The following is a 23950-nucleotide window of genomic DNA, read 5'->3' on the forward strand; positions in this document are numbered from 1 at the left end:
AAGAAGAGCTTCTAGTTCTTGAATCCTAAGTGTTGCACTGGAAATGTTTGTTTTAGTCATTTTGGGTATTATTTTTTTGAAGACTGCTATTTATTTCAGATCAAAATCTTTGAATTTTGAAATGCCATTTGTTTGAAGGCTATCATCATTGTGTATGTTTTCAATTTCGAGGATTTGCTTTATTTTCGTTCCTTAAATTTGAAAATGGATAGTCAGAGTCCTATTTAATATTGCCAAGCCCGGATACAACTCTGAATGGACGGGGGTGGGGGGCTTGAACTGACTTATTATGTTTTTTGAAGAAATTCAACTAAAATGTTAAGACATTTGGGGGGGGGATGGTCACCGTTTGAAATGAAAATATAAAGTATTTTGAAAATCAGGAATAAAATATTTGATTTATGTTTTTGTTATTTAACTTCAAATAACAAAAAAATCGAAATGCAAAAGAAGAAATATTTAAGTGATTTTTCATTGCAGAAAGTATATATTTATATTCAATCTTAATAATATTGAACAATTATAATCAGTTCTGTAAATTATAACTTACAAATTCATAGGTTACAAATTTAAAAAAATGTTGATTTTAATTGATTTTCATTTTAAAATCTTAACTGTTTATTTAAATTCCGTTATTATATGTAATACATTTTAGCCAAATGCAAAACTTTTTGACTATCAATCAAATTCCAGGATAAAAAATTCCAATTTATTATTTACTTTTAAACACTTTAATTTCAAATGATATGCTTCGCGTTTGTAAAGATGAAATTTTGTAATTTATTTTTCAATCTTAATTATTACTTATTTATATTTATTATAAATCCTTAGTAATCTATTTAAATATTTATTCTGTCTTTTTTATTTCAGGATTTCATAATATAATAATAATAATACGTTTTAAAATAAAAGCTACAAATTAATAAATTATTAAAATAAAGAAGCTCTACTTTTGAATATGTGAATAAAAATATTTTTAAAAATCGTTTTATTGTATTTACTAAAAAAATACATTTAAATTGTATTTAAATAATTATTGAAGATCCACCTATTTCTAAGTAAATACATGCAAAACATGAATTTTAGATTGCGATTTAGTTATTTATTGAAAGAACAGCAAACAGTGCTAATTTTCATTATGTATATGGATTTCATATGGACATGTTATTTTGAATCTCTTTTTATTTAAGATCGCGCACTATGTGAATAAAAATAGGAAAAAATGGGTTTAATGTTAATTTTTAAAATTGAAGTAAACAAAAATGTGAGTAATTTTTTTATATTTAATTGTTGTTTGTGGATATTTATAGCAATACAGTAAAAAAAAAAAAGCACTTTTAAAAGTTTAAAAAAAATCTCTAAATCTTTGATATTTAACTGCATTTATTTATTGCTGTTAAAAGTGTTTAAATGATTTTTTTAAATAATTTTCCTTATTTATGGAAATAAAAAACGATGCACGTTAAAAGAAAAACACGTATAGTGACTTCAAATTCGTTCTTTTCTAATGACTGATATTCACAAATAACATATTTCTGATATCAGAACTTATGCGAAAATTCATTCTTGATCCATTTTCTTACAAATAATGACCGATTCAGTTTAACAATAAGGTTCAATACTCTCTTTTTTCTTTGAGATAAATTAATATGTATGCCAGTCGACTAAAAAAAGTTTGTAGTTGAAATTAAATGAATTTTCCGAAATTGTAGACTTTTATACTCGTTTTTTATTTTTTTGTAAAAAAATAGATGAAATGTTGTTATAATTTTGCTATTTGGGTATCAATTAAAATATTTTAACAAAAATAGTTCTAGGAATATTATTATTAAACGGAAATGGTTAAGCAGTTTTATAATGAAGCAAAATACCCAGACATTGCTTAAAAAAGTATCATATTTATATGATTTTATATTTCCTTTTCAACGATTCATAGTTAGTCTGTCCCGAAATAATGAAAGCAATGGCGGAAAATAAATAAATATTGTTTCATAATATAAGAAAAAGTTTTATAATCCAAATTAAATAAGACATATTCTTTGAAAAGAAAATGAAATGTCGCTTTTAAAAAATTGTTACAATAATATAATTGAAACAATACGTATTTTGATATTAATAATGTAATAGTACACTTTTTAATGGGAGATGTTGCAATTAAAATTGAAATTGATGATACAGCCAGCATTCAGATCCCAAATGCTAAAAAGGTGAAAAACTTTGCTTATTGCTTTGATTAAGCTAAAAATATTTAGAGAAATGTTTAAGATATAAAAATATTGCATAATACGACTTCAATTTTACTCATTATCATGCTCGTGGTGGTCACTTCTTTCTTGAAAGCTATTAAACATATTAAATACGCAAAAATGGAAACTTTTCTAAAAGAGCATGCAGGTTAAATAAAAATATTATTATTAATAATAATCTAAACTCTAAATTTGTATAAAATTTTGTAAATCAAAGTATCAGTAAAACATGTAGATCAGTATATCGGATTATTCCCAGTTGTTTGTCTGTGAGTAATTTAGAGACTAATTTATTAGTTACGTAACTCTTCTGTTTTCTCTAACATTTAATTAAAGAACATTCTACAACAAACTCTTTATCTGTGGTTTTACGGTGCGGTAACCGAAAATGGACGAATTCCGTGGATAATTTACAAAATTACTAACAAAAAAAGGATAAAATTAAAGGGAAGATGCTCTAAAAATAATTTTTATTTAGAGAAGGAGGCTTATACAAAAATTATAATTTAATAAATATTAAATTTCTGTACTTACAAATGGTTAATTTATTTTCATTACGAAATAAATTCCAGATTTTTCTTTTAAACATTTCTTTTTGTGAGTGAAGTTTTTTCAAAAGATTTTTAATAACGTTTTGGGATTAAAGAATGCGGACATCTGACGAAGCAGATTTATGCATGCTTTGCTGTTTCAGATGAGAGTTCATAAAAATCAAGAGAGCGTTACTGTATGCATGTAATTTTTATATTCGATTATAACGATATAAATAAATTTTAACTATTCAGTTAACAAATATCTTAACTCGAAAAAGGAATGACTTACGAGCAAATAATATAAGTGGTTAAGTGCCAAAATGAAATGATAATTAATCAATGTGAGTTATTACTAATAACCTTTTTAAATCTTTTTAGATTTCTTGTAAAATGATTAAAACTTAAGATTCTTTAAACTTAATTTTATTTACAAATGTCATATTTTTTTAATTCAAAAGTTTAAATAAATATTTCTATTTTTCCTGGAAAAAAGGATTTGAAAAAATATAGTAATTTTGTTTCCTCCTATATAATAATTTATTGCGTAATGTTTTTTTTATTATTAAAATATTTATATTACAACGTGTTAAAAAAGTTTCTTCTTCTTTTTTCAGTTTTCTTGAATTTGGTATACGACCATCTGATTGAATTTTTCTTGCTACAGGTAAGTCTTTTCCTAATAAGAATAAATTTCATTTCATTTCAAATTTTCATTCAAATCATCATTTCATTTTCCTAATAATAAAATTTCATTGTTTAAGAAATATTAAGTTAGTTCTAAATATTAGGAATTCAAAATCAAATACTTAATCTTATTTCAGATTCGTGAACTGGAATTTTTAGAATATTAATCTTAAAAAAAATGACAGAAAAAAAAAGCAAATTTATTCGAATGTATATACAACATAAAATAAATAATGTGAAAAAAAAAGATACCATTATTTTATTTTTTAAAAAAAATTGCATTTAAAGATATTTATATCGAAAAGTTTTTTTGAGCTCTAATTATCATTAAGTTATAAAATTTGTATGTAATAGATTTTGTAAATACAAATATTAAAAAATATCAGCTTGAAACCTTTGCTATTAAATAAAATTTCAGATAAAAAAAAGAAATTTAAAAAAATGTGTAACGGCCAAATCTTCAACATATTAAAACAGTTTGAAAATAGTTGCAATTGCAAGATTTTATAGACATAATTACTATAAATGTATACATGTAATTATAATTACAATGTATTTAACATTTTATACAAAGTTGAAACCAAAAAATTGTACTTCAAAACCTACCCTCTTAACTGCATTTCTAATAAGCCAAACATGCTTAGATTACAAGTAGTTCACATATCTTCCCATCTTTAATTAAAACATACTAATTCAGAATATTTCTTTTAGAACTGAATGAATGCTAATTGACATTTTTAGATGACATTTCAACCTTCGTTCCATATATTTGCGGATTGTTCATTTATTTATAGAAAATGCTTAATTTTAGAGAGATTTATAATGATTTATCTAATAAAATATTAGCTCTAGAAACTTGTCCCAGTTTTATTTACACGAAACATCCTATAACTATTTATATTAATCGTTATGAATAGCATTTTAAGTATATTTAATATTCTTCTTTTAAAATTAATTGATTCTAACATGTCTTCTTTTCATATTGTTTCAATGGTATTTACTATAGTTACACTATTTAAACAAATTTCTTTTAAGTGATTAGGATGTTTAATATCTTCTAAATGTTAAAAGGATTTTAACTATGAGAATAAAATGCAAATATTTCTAATTAAATGTTTCTCTTCTTTTTGTGCTTATTATACTATTACTTCTAACTCTAAATGCATATGAATGACTGGAAATTTATGGATGAAATGAAATGAGATAAAAAATTATTTAATATATACAGGGAGAGAAACATTTAATACATGTATGTACGTATACGTTAAGGTAAATGTAATAAATTGAGGATTATTTATATTCGAAAATATTTAAAAATCTAAAATGCAGATACGAAGTTATTTTTAAAGAAAAATATATTTAATTTAAAAATTTAGAAAAATACACTATAATTTTATATGTTTACTAGTTTTGAAAAAAAAAAAAAATAAGACGACAACCGGAAAACATCCTATCATCATTATCAAAGAATCTAAAAATATGTTAATATTCCAGTAAACTTTCCAAAACCTCTATAGTAATGATTGAAAATGTTATTTTTAAATAATTCTGTAGAATATAAAATAAGGGAACATTTTATCTGAATGATAAACCAGTACGATAATAATATAGTTCTCATTTTGGTTTTATTACCTTTATTTTTAATGATTGTTATAAATTGCGTACATTACGGAGAAATCTGCTCGTATTTTATTTATGTTTCTCCTTGAAACCAGTTTATACAGTACAGATCCTGAAGGAAATTAGTTCTGAATGAGATTAATTAAAAGATGATTGCAGTAAAAAAAAAAAAAAAAAATTCTTTTCCTATAATACTCTTTGGAACTTGCACAATTGATTTACAAAGACAAATATATACGTATGATTGACATTTTCTCTATCTAGGACAAAAGTGAAACGTAGATTTAATTTAGACAGTAAAATAAGCGTACAAATAATAATTTAAAAGATGATTATATAAAAAAATGTTGCACATGGTTGATTAAAATTTAATAAAGTAAATTTTCAGCAGTTACATTTTTTTTCATTTTTGACATTTAATTAAATATCCAAACCAAATGCAGTTAACTTTATAACTTTACAATTTGGAGTTTAATTTTTTTAATAACGTTTCTTCTTTTATAACCCTATTTAGTATGTGAAATATATTAAAAATTGTTTCTTTTGAGCATCGTTGCGTCGTAGTTATTTGGCACTACTGACACTATTAAGCATCATATTTCTGTCTATCTGTCTGATGTTCAGATCGATAGAAATATAACGGAAGTCTCTGAACTCTGTTAAATTATCCAAATTTACCGAGTTCATAAGCTGTTCTAATTGATTCTTAAAATCTTAACTCATTAGAATTCAAAAAGCTAAAAAGATTTTTTTTTCATAATTTTGCAGGAAAACACAAATTATAAATTTAAGAAAATACATTAAAAGTAACGTGTTAAATGTTCATTAAATAATAGCCAAACACATAAAATATTGCTTTCTTTTAAGCTTATACGCCTGTTTTACTGACCAAATACAGCCAGTAACGCCAGTTTTAATGCAGGTGCGGAAAAATGCAATTATTATTTCTTTTTCTTTATAAATCGACTTCCCTCGATACTACGTAATAAGATAACGCTGCGTTTGTTTAAGAAGTTTTTTTTTTTTTTTTTTTTTTTTTGTAAATGCTCTCTAAACACTTATACTTTAATCATGATTATCCTGTATTGGATTGAACATTTCAAATATAGATTGAATTATTTCGTGAAGAGAATTTAAGTTTCCGCGAAGAGGATAGAAAATCAATAATTAAAATACCATTGAGCAGAACAAAATAAATAAATAAATAAATAAAAAATAAAGTGTTTTATACCATGGGAATTTTCCACTTCGAGGTTTGTAAAATAAAATTGTGGTAGAGCGTTTTCAACACTACCTTTTATTAGATTTTCTGAACAATTATAAGGGAAAATAGTTTAAAAAATGCTTTTTATTAAAAGAAAATTCCCTAAATTCGCTTAATAATTGTACTGAATGAAATATATTTTAACTAATGAATTTATGCTAACCTATTTATCAATGCTTAATAATGACTTTTTTTTGTATCTTTTTCTCTATTCCTGAAATCACAATATATTATACTAAGTAAAGTTTACTTTTATTTTTTATATACTTTTAATTTGTCGTTTTTCTAAATTTCTTAAATGATAAATATTATTCTGCTGAACGATATTCATTTTTTCCTTGACATTAATGAACGCTTATCTATTATTCCTTTTGTTTCATTTTCTCTTTTTAAAAGGGGAGGAAAGTATGCGGAAAACAGAAAATATGTAATAAGTGAATGGAACCCATTCACTTTATTGCAGAGTTCACATCATAAAAATAAATTCTCCTATCATCAGCTGACAAAATGCACACAGTATTTGAGGTGTTCTATGACTTAATACAACAAGCAGTGAATTAAGAGAACGAAAAGTTCAAACTTATTTTGGTGTGGAGTGGCGTTTCATGTATATAAAAAATATTTTGTAGTGGCCTCCGTATGTATTTATTTAGGTATATCAACTAACAATCATTTTTAAAAAGCTTCGAATTTTAAATTACTAATCTAAGACGGTGGAGAGACGTGAATCGTAAATACGGCCATAAAAATGTGCTCCAATTCTAGAATCCATTTTTCCCCTGGTGTTTTAAATTCTACCCCACCATGAAACCATCGTGACAAGAAAGACAAAATTTCCCACGAAAGGCAAGTGTCGGAATTCTGCAAAGGCTCCAAAATTTGCTCCGTAGTCATGTATTTGGTGGCATAATAACCAACAAAACTCAAAGCATTCCCGCCGGACACTGGCCGAATCAATCCTTTTGTTTACGCGACCATTAAAAGGCAGAAAATATAATAACGATTGACTTATAATGGCGGGCATAAAAAATAAAGATAACTCCATAAATGCAAACGGACGATCTTCCACGTACAGTACGGAGCTCCGCATGTTATTTAGCTACTCGAAACTCATTATTTTGCCATTAGATACGGTTCGTCGAAACGTTTGAATATAGTCAAGGTACTTACAGAAAAACGGTGCTGTAATAAAAAGATTCTACTTCAATGTTCCTCAAGACCTCAGTAATTGAATTTTTGTATTTGTGTATGATTTTTACATTCTTTTCCGCGCGGTCAGGATGTTTAGGGTGGCTGCCAGAAAGCAACTCCAAAGCCGGCCCCCGTCTTTTTCGGACTGACGAATGGCAACGGGAGGACAGCTTGGTATTAGGAATGAAAACCAGAGCTGACCACATAGTGTTTCGCTTCGCTTCACATTTATGTTTATGGTTTTCAAGAAAAAAGGTTGTCTCGAGAATGATTGAAATTGAAAGGTACGATTCGGATATCTAAATGGATTTGGGCATCCCATCCACAATGAAATTCAAAAACAGACATTCTGGAGGATTTTAATGATTGGATTTTAGGCAGAACATTCCATTAATGTAGAAATTTCTTTCGACTTCTTTCTTTTTTTCTTTGCCTTACATTTATAAACTTATTTTTCTATTAGGAGCAATTGATATTATGTGAAGATGAGTGTGTTCGTGAAAATGAAAAACCTTTCATCATTTTCTGCTTTTCTTGGACAAGACCCTCTAGACACATATTTCTGAATACAGCCTCAAAACAAAAATATATGACCCTGCAAAAATAACTTTGAGTACAAATTTTAGAATGAGATTTATGATTTTACAAGAGGTAGAATTAATTGCAATTCGTGAGATTATTAAAATGAAATGATTAATAAATTTGGGCCTTGAATGAGCTATATGGGATTATTCTAAAATCAAGGATAAACTTCAAATATAGACTTAACATGTAGAAATAAATGATTTTCCAATAGGACACGGATTTGCAAATGCAAAGTATATCTTCTACAGAAATCTATTTGTTAAGGAATTTTGTAAAAATATATGAATAAATAATAAAAAAAGACACACTAGATTAAATTTCAATAAATATATGTAATGGGATACAAATTTACGACAGTGTAATAATACAGTTGAATGGAAAATGATATCTGAAGTGTGTATTATTAATGATCTTTTGACTATCTTAAATATTCTAAGGTTTTGTGTTACTTCATCTTGTTTGTTTGCGTCATACTGCGTACAACTCATACTAGCACACAGAATGGATTGTTGTTTAAGCAGATTAGGTTGCTGTCTAGGACCACTAAGCTGAGAAAAGTACGCAAGCAGATGGATTTTTCTTTTCTTAGTTGCTATAGTAAATAAGTTTATAAAAAAAGCAAATTTTATGACTACAAAATAATAGGTTAATATTAATACATTATCACATAATTGCTAGGTCCTTATGTTCCATCACTTAGTTATTAGAATATTTATAAACTGAACGATTGCTTCAGTAATATTGGGACTGCTCGGCAGTAAGGAGCCATAATTGATAAATGAAAAAAAAATATATACTTTCCCAAAATTAATAAAATAAAAACGATTAATCTAATATAAATCATTAACATGATAAAATGTGTTGAAATGTGAAAATAAATTAAAATAAAAGGGGGTCTTACAATGTACATTGCCTAGAGGTGCAAGATACTTAAATCCACCACAGATAGCTTAATTCATGCAATAGCATTTCTGTGTTAATGTAATTTTGTATTTCATTAACTCCTGCACTGCTCATTTTATATGTGTTTGCTTAATTTATTTTTAAAGAGAACCGCTATAAAACCCCTTCCTCTTTATGTTTGCAAGTCCATTTTTTAAAATTACAAAATAAGCAATCTTTGTGATTAATTTACTTTTAGAGTCCCTCCCATCATTTTAGAATAGTTTTGCATTCATTATTACAGAAGTAGAAATTTTAAATCATGAATGAACGATTTTCTTATATGAATGTTGATAGTAGCAGATATAGTTTTTCGGCATGTACAGGATTTATTATTTGAATATCAAATGACTATTTCTTTTTAGTTCTATGGTTATGGTCTTTACTTAAAAATTCACATATTAGAGGAGAGAGATCTCTTTTTACTTTCTCGCACATGAAGTATGCAAAAAAAAAGTATTGAGATAGTTAAAAAAAGAAATCGAACTCGAAATTTTAGCGAATCTCCACTTTCAACTTCCATAAGTTAAAAAAAAAACATTTTTGGAATTATGTCTACTTCTGAATACAATTAACTCAAAATCGATAAATGGACGAAATTTGATACATGAACTTTACACCAAATGACAGATTTCTATTAAATTTTGAACAAATTCAATCAGAGAAAGTTTGTCAGCACAAATGAACCCATTTATTCAAGAACATTAAATGCTAGATAGATAAAATGTAATAAATAGAAAAGGCATCTGAATGTAGAACTTTTTCAAATTTGGAACCAAATATGTTAAGCATTTAATAATCTGTCGATCTGTAGTAGCTTAAATAAACAAAATTTGATGTGAGGTCTTGTGACTGCAATTGTAGCTTGGCGTCAGATTTTAATTTCAATCGGAAAGCAAAAAGAACTCCGAAATGCACATTCGATTTTTCTGGTACTTGTGTATTAACCATTTGCTCAGCCCTTAATTCTCAAAAATCTAATTCAATAAAAAAAAGTAATATTTCGTAAATATTGCTCGCGAATGCTATGTAATTAATATGCAAGTAATGATCTTCTTTATTATGTATGAAGAACACAAATCTCATTTATGGAATTCTAAAAATAGATTATAACAAGAAGCTAGATAGAAAATAGAAACCAAAACTGTGATCATATGAGTCCCAAATTTGGTTTTTGCATCCCGTTTCTATATTTAATTAATATAAACATTAAATAATAGGATAGTTGTGCTAGTAGACCTTTGTGAAGGATCACAGTTTTTTCAATAAAATAAATTATATACAGTTAAATTCTACAGTTCATTTTCTAGATTTTAATAAGGATTAACAGGGATTTTTCTATGTATTCACTTATAAAAAAAAAGGAAAATATTTATAGGTATTTATTAGCGCTTCCTTTAATAAGAATTTCAGGACATTTTGTATTTTTTATATGATTACAATGAAATAAATGCTAAAATGCAATATTTTTGGCAACTCAATAATATTTCAAAAAAAAAAAAAGGAATTTGTTCTCTAGGAGTTATTGTAATATTTATGTGCATAGTACTTCGACCTTTTAGTTTTAATTATATTAATGACAATGACATTCTGATGTGACTTGTCAGAATTTCCACTTGCAGAAATTCTTACAGACGTTTCAAGGTGAACTCATTGAGATGAATGGAAATATAAAATGTGATTATTAAGATCTTTGAAACTATATATTCAAATTAAACAAAATCGTTGCATGTTGCCATTATGCTGGCAGGGCAGCATTAACATTTAACCTTTTACTGCAATGATTGAAGTTACAATTATTAACCTCAACCATTATGATGCTAATTAAGAAACTAAATTAGATTGAAATGTAAGATACTTTGTTCAGTTAATTTCGAAGACAAGTTAAATGTTGACCTTTACGATACAGAAGTAACAATTACTTTCACCAGACCTTTAATTTGGTCAGTTGCACTACATCATGCCTATGCCCTGTGTATAATTGTCTATGACACGGAAGGTCAGTTGAAACAAAGAGCACATGCATGCGTTAACAGCTTGGAGTACAGAAGTAACTCATGCCTTGTAAAAAAGTACATTGTGCACATCAATCTATATTGGGAACTAGCTCTAAGAATAACGTGAAGTGTCTGCAAAGACGCACTCTGTCATTTTTTCCCTTGTCGAGATTTGTGGCAGAAGATATACATCTTGGACGGTTATCTCAGTTCGCATATAAGGAGTCTTTTGAAGCGCTTCAAGGCTAAAAAGCTGCGCAGGCAGTCCATTCACGTCAAACCTAATGTCTCGCGGACTCTGGCGATTATTAGTTATGCAAATCGGGTCGTTTCAAGCCGCCTCTGATTACGTCTCCAAGAGCCTAACACCGACCAGACAATGGAATAATTAAAGCTGGACGTTATTTAAATAGATCATTTGATGATCGCGTGAGTAAGAGAAGTCATTGTTTTGTTTTCTCGATCATTGTTCACCTTCGAATAAACAAGAACCTGAATTCGCGTGCAACCAGCCTTGCATCACGGAATCGGGCAAAATGGTCGCGTTTTGTTATTCCCTGCCCCCCTCTTGCCCTTTTTGTTTAACTCGCCGAACAAATGTGATAAGTTATAGCGATAAAAAGATTATGAGTGATAACGCTGGGTGAGCCAGGAAAGGGTGGGTTGCACACACCAGAGCGTTATACTGCCATTGTTGGTATTTTCATTATTATTATTATTATTTTCATTTCCCTCATCGATTTGAACTGCTTAATTACGCTCAACACGTGCCGGCGCTGGACAGTTCAGACCAAAAATGCAATTATTCGTCTTATTGGTCGCTTTAATTGTTGATTTTGTGGTGATGCAGTGATAGTGCGAGTTATTCGAGCGTGGAAATGCCTCGAGGAAGTTGAGATCAGCTTTATGATTGAGCATTTTAATGCAGAAACACTTGCAGATAGAGTGTAATCATATCAGACATAAAATTCCATAGTTATATTTTGTTTTGTCATAATAATGCTGTAATGCTATTTTGTTGCAATAATGTTGCATAATGAAGGGAAATACATTTTAACCATCAATACAGAGTTAGAAGGTTCAGTTCAAGGATTAAACATGCAAAATTTACCCTTCTACCATTTTCAAAAATTTCAGATGAATAAAAATGGCTCATTTCTCATCTTCCAAAGTTACATTATTATTTAAGGATATATATATATATATGTTTAATATACCGAAAATGTAAGTTTAAGCATAAGAAATAACAGACATATCTAAATAATCTATGATATAATGAATGGAAATATGTTTAGAATTGCTCCTGCCAATAAAAATATTAACAGTTTTAAGTCAGCAAAAATATCTGTTTTAATTCTATTAAAATTATTTTCCAAACTTAAAGCTATGAGATTTTGTTAAAAAATTTTATATAAAAATTGGTAAATTATATTACTTTTTCTTGAAAATTATGTTAGTAAAATTCTGATCCCGAATTTTATGAGGAATACCTAAAATGTGTTTTCTATCAAGTTTTTTTTAATGTAGACATGCATTTGGACTAAAATTATAATTTACAGCTTAAACGTTATAATTGGAATGAATAATTTTATTTTATTTAATCCATCCACAAAGGACATTAAGATTATCAAAAAATATTTATTTTTATTGAATTCAATGTTTCTAGAGAAATTTCATTTCTTTTAGATGTTATCGAGAAAAAAAATGTTATGATGAGTTCGGAAAAGAAGAAAATGTTGATACAGATTGAAATGCTTATTTTCTCATAATTTCTTAATTGCTGAGGGTAGAAAGATAATTCAAAGTAGCAACTTTTATTCTAAAGTTTTAAAATGCAAATTTCTGAAATTGAGAAGGGATTCTCTTTTTTACTTACATGTCACGGAGCATCAATAATTAGGAAATCTTAATCTCAATAAGAACTCTTTGTCCACGATTTTTCACTATTTACTGTTATATCAAAACGTTGCATCATGTTTTTTTCTCAATGTGTTGTAGAAATAAAATTTGCCTCATTAAAGTGCATCAGTGAAACGTATAAGCATTTTATCAAAGAAGAACAAAATAATTAAGATGCAATTAAAACCGATAAATTATTGCATTATATATAAATAACAATATTCAAAAACATTACAAGTGATTGAAAAGCATTCAGGCATATAGACTCGAACTCTAAATGCCGTATAGAAAGTTAAAACCCACCACCAATCTTTGACCTTTCTAGCAAACGAAAACGAAATGAAATAAGCATCAAAATACCACTTCAGACAACGAAATGAAAAGCAACAAAATCTCTAACGCTGTTCTAAAGCAAAACCTGTACAATTAAGACAAGAAAAGAAAAAAAGAAGGCATTGAAAAATTCTCGGCATCGCATTTTGTTTCGCAATGCAGGCCAATTAACGAAGCGTCCAATAATTAAAAGGGTGAGCGGACGAACAGTTTAATTGCTGGTCTAAGGGACGATCCATCTCTCGTTGCAACGAAATACGCCCAAAACTGCAGCTACCAGTCACCGCAAGAGGAGATTTGGGATTCCAGGGCCGGACGATTCCAATTTATCAAGGCCCGCACTGTTTGTTGTGAGGCATATGAGTAGGCTGGGGAATCGCGGGGTACGATTAGGGAACGATTTACTGCCGTTTAACTGTCAATGGGAGTTGAGCGCGACATTTCTTTGCAGTGGGGAAAGACAGGCGATATTTTATGGGAACATTCAGTTGCTCCAATGGGTTTGAAAAGAGGTGGAATTTTATTAGATTACGGTCAATGAAATAGTTTGAGGGAATAATTGGAATTGTTAAATCCTTATTATTAATAATTTGGATATGTTATGGTCAAAGAAATTTTAAGGAACCATACCGGGGAAAGTTACCCATGTGTTAATAGACTATACCATATTCAATGCCATTTCAAACTGAAAAGCGAGGGGAAATTTATTCCTTATATATTAAGAGAATATATCATATTCAGTGTCATTTTAAAGCGACAGTACAGGCAAGTTGTTCCCCATTTATTAAATGGGCATGCTATATTCAGTGTTATTTCAAAGTGACAGTACGGAGTAAGTTACCCACCTGTATTAAATGAACATAGTATAATCAGTGACATTTCAAAGTGATAGTATGAGCAACTTATCCTCCACGTACTAAATGAACATATTATATTCGGTGACATTTCTATATAAAATTACCAGAAGGGTATCCTTGTGCATTAAATGGATCTACCATATTCAGTGTCTTTAAAAAGTGATAGCATAAGCATCTTATCCTCTACTTATTAAATGCATATACTATATTCGGTGACATTTCAAAGTGACAGTGCAGGCATGTTATCCGCTTGTATTAAAAGGATATACCATATTCAGTATCATTTCCTATTGAAAGCACGAGGAAAATTATTCTCCATTTATTAAATGGATAATTACATTCAAAGTCATTTTAAAATTGATGGAAGTAATGGTAACCACTGATAGTAATTTCTGGTGATACCTGTCGTTGATAGTACAAAAAAGTAAAACAGCATTTTATTAGTAAATGCATTGATATCATATTAATTCTTAATATGATCTTAACGAATTTATTCCAATTATGTGTGTGTGTGTAGATGTGTAGAAATACTTATTACGTCATTTAAAAATAATTATAAGTACATAATGTAATCTTGGTTGAATATAATCTAGTGGATTATTATTATTTAATTACTTATTATTTTATTACTTATTATTATTATTTTATTACTATTATTATTATTTTATTACTTATTATTTAATAAATATTCATTTAGTTTTTCAGCATTGAATTATCATATGAAAATGATTTCATAGTTTTATCATGGGAAATTAAATAATTTTTTGTTGACATATGATAAATGATTAAATAAATTGATTAATTGATAAAATTAAACTATTTGTTGATACATTAAAAAGAAAATGTGACTCATTCGACTCCATTTATTTTGTTTTATGAAAGAAAAAAGAAAGGAGCTATTTTTTATGGGTATATCAGACAGAATACTGAATTTTTCTTGTATTATATTCAAAACTGATGTAAAAAAATTATAAATTATTAAAATATTATTGAATGTCTCTTGATTTTAGAGAATAAATGTGCGCAGATAATTGGTTTGACTCACTGCTTTGCTAAATCAATTACAAAATGAAATAAAAGTCAGAATCTATATTTGAATTTGATGAAATTAACATTTGATGGGTGTTGTATAATCCCCCCCCCCCAGCATACTACACTTAATGATCCGCAAGTTCACTGCCTTGATTACTTTAATGCAAGCCTATCAGTTTTATTGTATGATAGCTTATCATTAATTCTAAATTTAAAACCTTGAAAAGGTATTACATTTTACATTAAGGATTCCATTCTTCTAAGAACAAAATAGTGAATTTGGGTGAAGTAGCCAAACTTACAAGCGTTAAAATGGGTTGATTAAATTAGCACTCAAATTTTATTCAAAATAAATAAACTAAAAGAGTGATAGTGAGTTTTTTAATAAGATTTTCATATATACGTTTTTTTATAATCTTTTCAAAGCATGCATTTATGTATCTGTAGTTTGATTAATTTTTCGAATTAATTTTGTTTTTTTTTTAAACGTAGCCTGTAGGGCTGAATGTAATCATAGTTTTATCAGGTAATAATAAGAAGAAAAAGTATTAATTTTGTAGAAAAACGACAGTATTAAAAATATCAACATTTAAACATATTTTTTATGAATCTGAAATAATTTGACTATCAAATATGTAAAGATTTGGTATCAAAGTGAAATACATTTAAAAATCTAGTTAAAATACATTTCATACATAAAATACATTAGATACCAAGTTTATATTTTAAATTTTAGTTTATAGGTTTTATACTTAATGTGTATAACCTATATGATAATTATGTTAAGTATAAAACTACTTTCATACTTAACCTAAAAGAACAGGCATAGAAATTAATTTAATCTTCAATATCATAAGCTTATATTAAATTTTTTTTTATTCACAAAAGTATTCAGATTATAAATTTCATGAATTTTTTTTTAATATCTCATTTTTTTTGTATACATTCATAAACCTGATTACCTTTTTCAGAAATAATTGACTTTTATAATATGCTCTTACAAAGTACACAGAATTTTGCATTGAAATTTCGTATTTTATTTTTAAAATATTTACAATTAAAAATTAACTTAGATACTGTAAATAGTGTGTTGTTGGTAAAGCAGTGTAAAAATGACACAAAATTACATTTTGATTTTTATTTTTAATATGTGAAAATTATTAAATATTTTAAAATATAACTTAACATAATAAACATAACTTCTGTACATAAACTTCTTTTTTTTTAAACACAAATTCTGTAAAAATGTTCTATTTTATATTTAAACTATTTGATGAGAGTAAACACATTTTTTGTATAAAATAATCAAATTTCATGCAAATATTAAGTTATAAGTCCTGCTAACTCTTTTAAAATCATTTAAAACCATTGCACTCACAAAACACAAGGATATACATAAAAAAAATAAGCAGTTATTGATTTCTAATGTTACCCACGAGCTTTAGTTTGCGGCCTGGACATATATTTACAGCTCTGAATCATATTTCTGTCTAAACTGTTTAAATTTGTTTCACGCGATCGTGCTATTTTTTGTACGTTTGCGCATTTTCACAAAAAATATACTTTTTACAGCGTTTTGAATCATAAAAATGTATTATAATCTTTCTCTTTTATGACTCGATTAACAATATTATTTGGATCTTACAGCTTAGCATTATTTTGGATACCGTGTGTTCTTCTCCAAATTAGGAGCGATATTCCGTTATATTTTTTTCCGTGTCTGTCACCTTTCTAATTTATCGCTTTTTGTGCATTTGTTATGGATGCTTATAGTATTTTCTTAACTAATTAATGGGTTATGATTAAAGAACCCTTGATCGGAATTGAGAAAATACATTTATAAATTCCAAATTATTGATACTTATTTAAATTTTATTTATATGCAATGATTATGGGATCTTATAATTAAATTTGCTCGGATTCACAATTAAATAGCGTCTCTGTACTGAAGTAAAACTAAATAAAATTATGAAATTAACTGAAATTTTTTTTAAAGAACGTATATATTAAATTATTATAATATGATATCTGTTATATCACTTTATATCGTGACTATATGATTGCCCAAAATTTTATAACTCTAGAACATTAAGAAGTGAAAGAAGAATCGATTACACGTTCTCACCTTTACAAATCTGAAAATGAAACAAATTTTTAAAAAAGTGTTTACAAGGTTAAAGAGAAGAAGAAACATAGCTTATAAAATTTTATTTCTTGAATATGAATGCCATTAGAATAGTTTTAATGCTTCTTGTTATAAAATATCTCCTCTTTCGAAAATCTTTGAGAAGGGGGAAAAATGATGTACTATTCATTTAAATGCCTGTTAAAATCGTAATAATGAAAGATTAATTGTTTTTTTTAAATGTATTTATTAACCAAAAAAGGAAAAAACTTTATTGGGAAATATTGGGGAAAAATAATTTAGAAATTAAAGTGCACTTAGCAAACATTTTCATACCTTATCATTTTAATTTGTGGATTATAACGATCTTTAGAATTTATTATTTTAAAGTAATTCTTTAAATAAATACTTCACAAAGTAAATGGCATTAGTAATTTTTCTTGCTTTATTATCATAAGTGAAAGTTCATTGCTGTAAACATTCGAAAGTATATTGCATTCATTAAAACCCTTACTGTCTTCTTTCTTGCTTTGCCAAAGTAATCTATCCTATAATTTGTTCGGAAGTAAAATCATTAAAACGACCCCAACGTTAATTTAAAATATTTATTATACGGTGTAATGATTAAAGGTTAGAAGCAAATAAAAATATCCGCAATACAAGATGCAAAAAGTTCTTGCTAACAAATTTTTATGCTAAGCCGTTATTTTCCTGAATTATGAGCATCAGCAAAATGCTCTTTGATTAAAGGGACTTCAGCGGCCAAAACAAAATATCATATAATGAAGTTTTTATCCACTGTTTTCTTTGAGAAAATAACTGATTATTGATACAGAAATAGACTATTAGTTGAACCTATAATTCGGATAAACGCAGATAATAGGTAAATAATCATACGAGTCAGATTTTTCATAATACAAAATGGTTTTTATTTGAAAAATGATAAAAACCTTGGGAACTGTACGCCTTTAAAACCATTAATAACGATATCATAGAATTTTAACAATGCAATGGGTAGGAATGTAATTGCGATATATACCATAATGGTGCACTAATCTGAGCGAAACTGAAACAAAAAGAAAGAAGTATCCAGTAACATAAATATGGGGATATATTATTGATAGGAGATGTATAATTTGATTAATTTGTCTTTCTTCTTCGTCATTTTTAATGAGCTCGAAATTTTTCAGTCCATCTCCTCATTTGTATTTGCTGGATATAAACTTCACTCGTACCTAACCCTTTTTCCATTTTTTAATTATTTGAGAAAGAAGAAAAGAAAGAAAGAAGAACGAATTTTAGAGGCCAAAGCAAATAATAAGTTCAGTGACCGCCTGCCTTGTTGTTTTATTCTCCCCAAAAATTGAGATTGCACCGAGTAACAATCCTCTGTAACTAATTTCCTCCATCCATAAGTGTTAAAACTCGGTTGCACCATTACTCTGCGCATGACCAAAACCATTTTTCACCCCTCTCCCGGTGCTTTTAATGACTGCCACACAGATTTAACGCTTTAACACCAAAACCGTGATAGCAGCGATTAGATCCCCGTTTAACGGCTCTGATCGTGTGAAGAGTCAATGTGTCGAAATAACGAGCGGGATTGAAATCGTGATGGCGATTCGCTCAGAGCGCGCGTGGGCGAGCAATTAGGTCCTGATTCAATTTATAATCGAAAAAAGGCCCAAATCGTGATCCGAGGTTAAAGATAAAAAATGTGTTCTGGCGTGCCTGATTTACATGAGAAAAGCTCTCGGAAAAACGTTCTTCAACGTCTGCTGAATAAGAAACGTGAAGTGTGAACGGCGGGAATAATTTAATCAAAATATTGTAAGTTGGTAACATTCATATTAAATGATCCCCAGTCTTTAAAGTGAACACGACTGCAGATGTCAGTATGGGCAAGCAAATAAATTATTTTTTCATTGTAATATCATTTAAAAAATGATATTATAATGAAAAAAGATCATTGGTATTCTTCTAAATTATCAGAACCGTGCAATATCCGACTCTTCATCGGTTGAAATTTATTTTAGCATACTTTGTTAATCGTTTCATAAGTTCACAAGCAAATAATCATTGTAATCTATTTCAAAATTTAGTATAAAAAAATATTAAGGACGAAAAAAAAAATCCAAAATCACGAAGAAAAGTATAGTCGAAAATACCAATTGGGTGAATTCGTGGTCTCTGTTAGCCAATTGAATTTTTTACGCTAAAAGTTCCAACTGCAATGCACAGTTTTAAAATGTTGAAAATGGCTATATATTAACTCTGCCTCCAGAATCTCTATCGGAGTTGCGAATATCTAAGAAATGCAGAATATTTTCGAAAGGATTAATCAATTTGTGTGTCGAATCGTTAAAGCATGCATATCTATGAATGGTAATAATTTTGAGGGGTTGATATGAAAGTAGTAAAAACGTGTATATATACTGTCCATGCGAAAAAAATATTATTAAATGAAAAGTGTTCTTTTATTATTGAAAGTATCCTTTCAGCATCTTCCAATATTTACTAGTTTGTTCCGGTGGCGTTTTTGTTCATTGTCCAATTTCCCCTAATAGTACACCTGAATTTGAAACCATCGTACATTTTAAAAAACGATAGAAATTTTCCAGTCGAGTATCGCATATATCTCAACAGAATATTTATTTTAACTATATACTTTTACTTTTCAGTGTTATTTCTTGATATCAAATAACCGAGATGCAAATTCTCCGTTTAGGACTTTTTTAATTTGAGTCATGCTTTTTCTTTCTGCTTCTTCACTATATTAGTAAATTTTTGAATAAAATTCAAAAAGCATTAATTTTGAATCTAACTTCTATTGATATTCGTCCAAAAACACAGACATCCACTACACAGTGTTTTTTTAAAAATAAACTATAATACATTGATGCCACAAAAAAGTTAAATTTCGAAATAAATATTTTCAATGCTCTCTGAAACTACTTTTTGGTAAGGATTTAATTAGAGATTCATCATATATTTAACATCATATCAACGTCTTTTCAGCAGTATTTTGGCAAGAATTTGAATTATTTAGTTTCAATTTATTTCTAATTGCCTAATATATAAATTTTCTTAAAACTATATATATATATTTTAATCTTCAAAACTATTTACAAATGTTTCAAGGGCAATTTTTCACTACGAAGAAATTTATATAAATATATCTCACATTTCATAAAAATATTACTTATAATTTAATAAATTTTAAATTTTATAAACTTAATTTATTATTTTAACATTTTATAAATTTAATATCTGTCGGTCAAGGAATTCCTAAACAAGGAGAGAACTCAGTTTAATTAAATGTTTATGTAAATTTGAGCATGACTATTAATAATGGTAGTTGCTCGAAAGGGGAAGCATTTAAAGAATAAAATGAAGCATAATTTAGGCTTTGCGTTACCGAATAGAAGAAAAAACTTTAGAATTTTAACCTCTATCTCTTTCACCACGGAAGGTATAATTTGTAAAAGAAACAAGCGATTATGAAAGATGCGGCAGTCTACATCGCGACACAAGAGCAAAAGAGACAGAAATTTTTCATCTCACTGCCGTTAATATGAGATTTTTATAGGGATTTCTTAGACACGTGTCGGCTTAGGAAAGTTAATCTTAGGTATCTTTAAAAGAATGCGTAAGCGTTAGTAGTTTTTATCCTTTCATTTGGAACATGTGAAACTATTGAAGTGAACAATTTTATGGAGCGCGTGCAGTATTAATTAAATAAAAAAAGTATGAATTGAATCAGGAAATAAGAGAATATTTGAGAATTTGTTCTAAATTAAGATAAAAATCGGGAAAATAATTAGGATTTAAATTAGATTAAGAGATATCATTTATATATATATACCGAAGAATTTTGATATAAATAGTAAATTTTTTTATCGAACTATTTGATTTCAGTCCACTTTTCTTTAATTTTAAAATATTAAATTATTAAAAAATTGCATTATCATTGTTTGAAATCAGAAGAAAAATGTTTAATCGATAAACAAAGCTGCTATAGAATCTTGACAATCCAGTTACCTGATCTTGAATGACGCTTTTTGTAAACATTTTCCAAGCAAACCAGACACGTTTATCATATTTTTGATTCAGAGATTTGGCTGATATGTCAAATAAAAAATATAAATAAATAAAAACGAATGAGCAGTTAATTCCATTGACATTAAAGAAATCCGAAATATTTACACTTTTCTTCAGGGAATTCACCAAGTATAAACATGTTCGATTACTCTCCAGTTGAATTACCTGGCCTTTACTAATAGATTTTGTACAGATTATTTAACTAGATTATCCATCTGTAATAATATTCATCTTCTGTAAACATGATTGGCTTGGTGGGTTAGAAACACCATCCAAATATTTTTAACTTTCTAAAGGCAGTTGAATTTTTTTATTTGCATTTAATACTTTTTGACTTTAATTATTATTTTTTACTATGCAACACCTAATTCCCTTTTCAAAATTATTGTTCATATTGTAATCCCTAAATTTTAAATTTTATACACATACTCTCAATGTATCAATATTTAACATTTTTATTCTTTTCCTAATAAGTATATTTTAATATGGCCTGATGTCCAACCATATGCTTGGCGCAGTATGGCCAAATATGTCTCTTGCGCCATAAAACTAAACCAAACCATCTGTAATAAAAATTGAGTAAATTAGCTCTATATCAGAATTAGCTAAATATATTTATCAGAAAAGATCTTCTGATATGCCACAGGGACAAAGCCAAATTATATGATAATATATAAAAGCCAAATGATATGCCACAGGGGCAGGCCTCAAATATCCTCGATATTTTTTAAATATGAAATACTGAAAATTTTTCTGAATAAACTGCGCCAATAAACATATAGTAATATTCCGTAGTTTGACTTCTCGAATTCAAATTTAAATCTTATTCTAAACATTTAATTGATAATATGTCCTCATATTCTATATCTTTTATTCAATTCATCTTCTCTTCAATTTAATTCATTTTCCTGAACATAAATGATATATTAAGGATTTAGTTAAAACGGAGCTCAACTAATACTTCCAATGAGCTAGCTTGTCATTAGTATTCAATAAAATGATACCATGTTTAGGAAATGGTCATCTGAAATATCATATGTAACAAAGCCAAACAACTCATTTCAATACCATTTTTTAAAAATCTGAAATGCACACATTTTCCATCGAGGATTCGGCACCAATAAACACTCCCGAGTCCGACTCTCTGCCCTTGACAGCAGCCACGAGCCTAATCAGAGCCGCACAATGCATTCACCTCAGGTAAAATCGAAAAGAAAGGCAGCAGCCAACAATGGGTAGCAGAGAACTCTGCTTTTAATTGTTGCACTCTGTCTCCACAATGGTTTGTTTACCTGGTGATTTGGGACGGAGCGAGGAGTGAGCAAATGTTAATACAAATTGAAAGGAGGAGAGGGCCTGGCAAGGGCTGTCAGTGATTAGCAGAGACGGACTGACGTTTAACAGAGCCCACCATCAACAGGTGTCAGGTAGAGTTTGGGCGCTCAGCGGGGTGCTCATGCTTTTCCACGCATTCAGTCCATTACTCATCTTTCTCGCCTGTTTCATTTATTCATTTAGTTCCTGTCTTTTTTTTTTCTTCTTTTACCTTTGTAGATATGTACACTTGATTCGTGTTTCTTTTCTTTTTTTATTGTACTATTAGGTTTTGATCAAGCATTGAGGTTTACTGTTATTGGACATGATGTTTATAATATAATAGGTGACGTGAAAGTTTTTGTAAAGGCATTCGAAATGATGACTAATTAGTTTTTGTGAAGAATATTTATGAAATTTATTCTGGAAGGTGGGAAGGTAATGAACGGGAAAATACAAAAGAACATAGCAATAATAATATTTGAAGATTGCTTTGCAATAGCTTCTGCTCGCATTTTCATGTATTCTTACACAGAATCGAATCTATAGAAAAAAAGTTGTTTTACAATTAGAACCCCATATCTTGTTTAACACTGCATGAACTTCGGACGCTTCCCTCAAAATAATATTCTCTTTTTTTTTATTTAATTTTTCATTCATTTAGATCTAATATTTCTTTTATTGAAGTTATCTTTCGTATTTAATTATTGACTTATTATTCTTCCAGATTTCTTACTTCCGAAACAAATTTCACAAAAATACTGGTTCACAAAATACTGGGTTTGATCTATACAGTAAATCCCGTTCCAATTTTTAAAAAGACGATAGAAATAAATTATATAGCGCCATCATTCATTAATATAAGTGGTATTAATATATGCATTATCAATAGATAAATCATAAAACAATATGTCTTCTTACTATAATTTTGGACGCATGCACGTGCTAATAAAATTGAGCAGGCTTTGCTAAAATTCACAAGGGTATGAGAGCCATATCTCACAACATTATTATTGCCAAATTATTAAAGTATTTGAAAAGTTTTTTACCAAAGAAATTAAGTATCCGAATCTTTCAAGGAAAGGAAACTATTCGATCGAAGTCTCTTTTTTATTTATCTATATAAGCATTGCTTTGGGGCAGTAAACATTGCCACAAATATATAGAAATTTTTAAAATATATATAATCATTTTGCGCCCCTGTGTTCTAGCCATAACTCACATGTA

The 23950-nt window shown here is 28.1% G+C and overlaps 1 protein-coding gene across 4 annotated transcripts in view; it reads left to right on the forward strand.

Moving 5' to 3' along the window:
• Positions 1 to 23950, forward strand: part of LOC129981769 (paired box protein Pax-6-like) — a 256014-nt gene that overhangs the window by 92321 nt on the left and 139743 nt on the right. For all 4 annotated transcript variants that reach the window (XM_056092764.1, XM_056092763.1, XM_056092767.1 and 1 more), the window contains one exon: positions 3394 to 3443. The gene's annotated coding sequence lies outside the window, so the exon portion shown is untranslated. The remainder of the gene's footprint in view (positions 1 to 3393; positions 3444 to 23950) is intronic.

This window comes from Argiope bruennichi, chromosome 8 (genome assembly GCF_947563725.1).
Source record: "Argiope bruennichi chromosome 8, qqArgBrue1.1, whole genome shotgun sequence".
Lineage (NCBI taxonomy): Eukaryota > Metazoa > Arthropoda > Arachnida > Araneae > Araneidae > Argiope > Argiope bruennichi.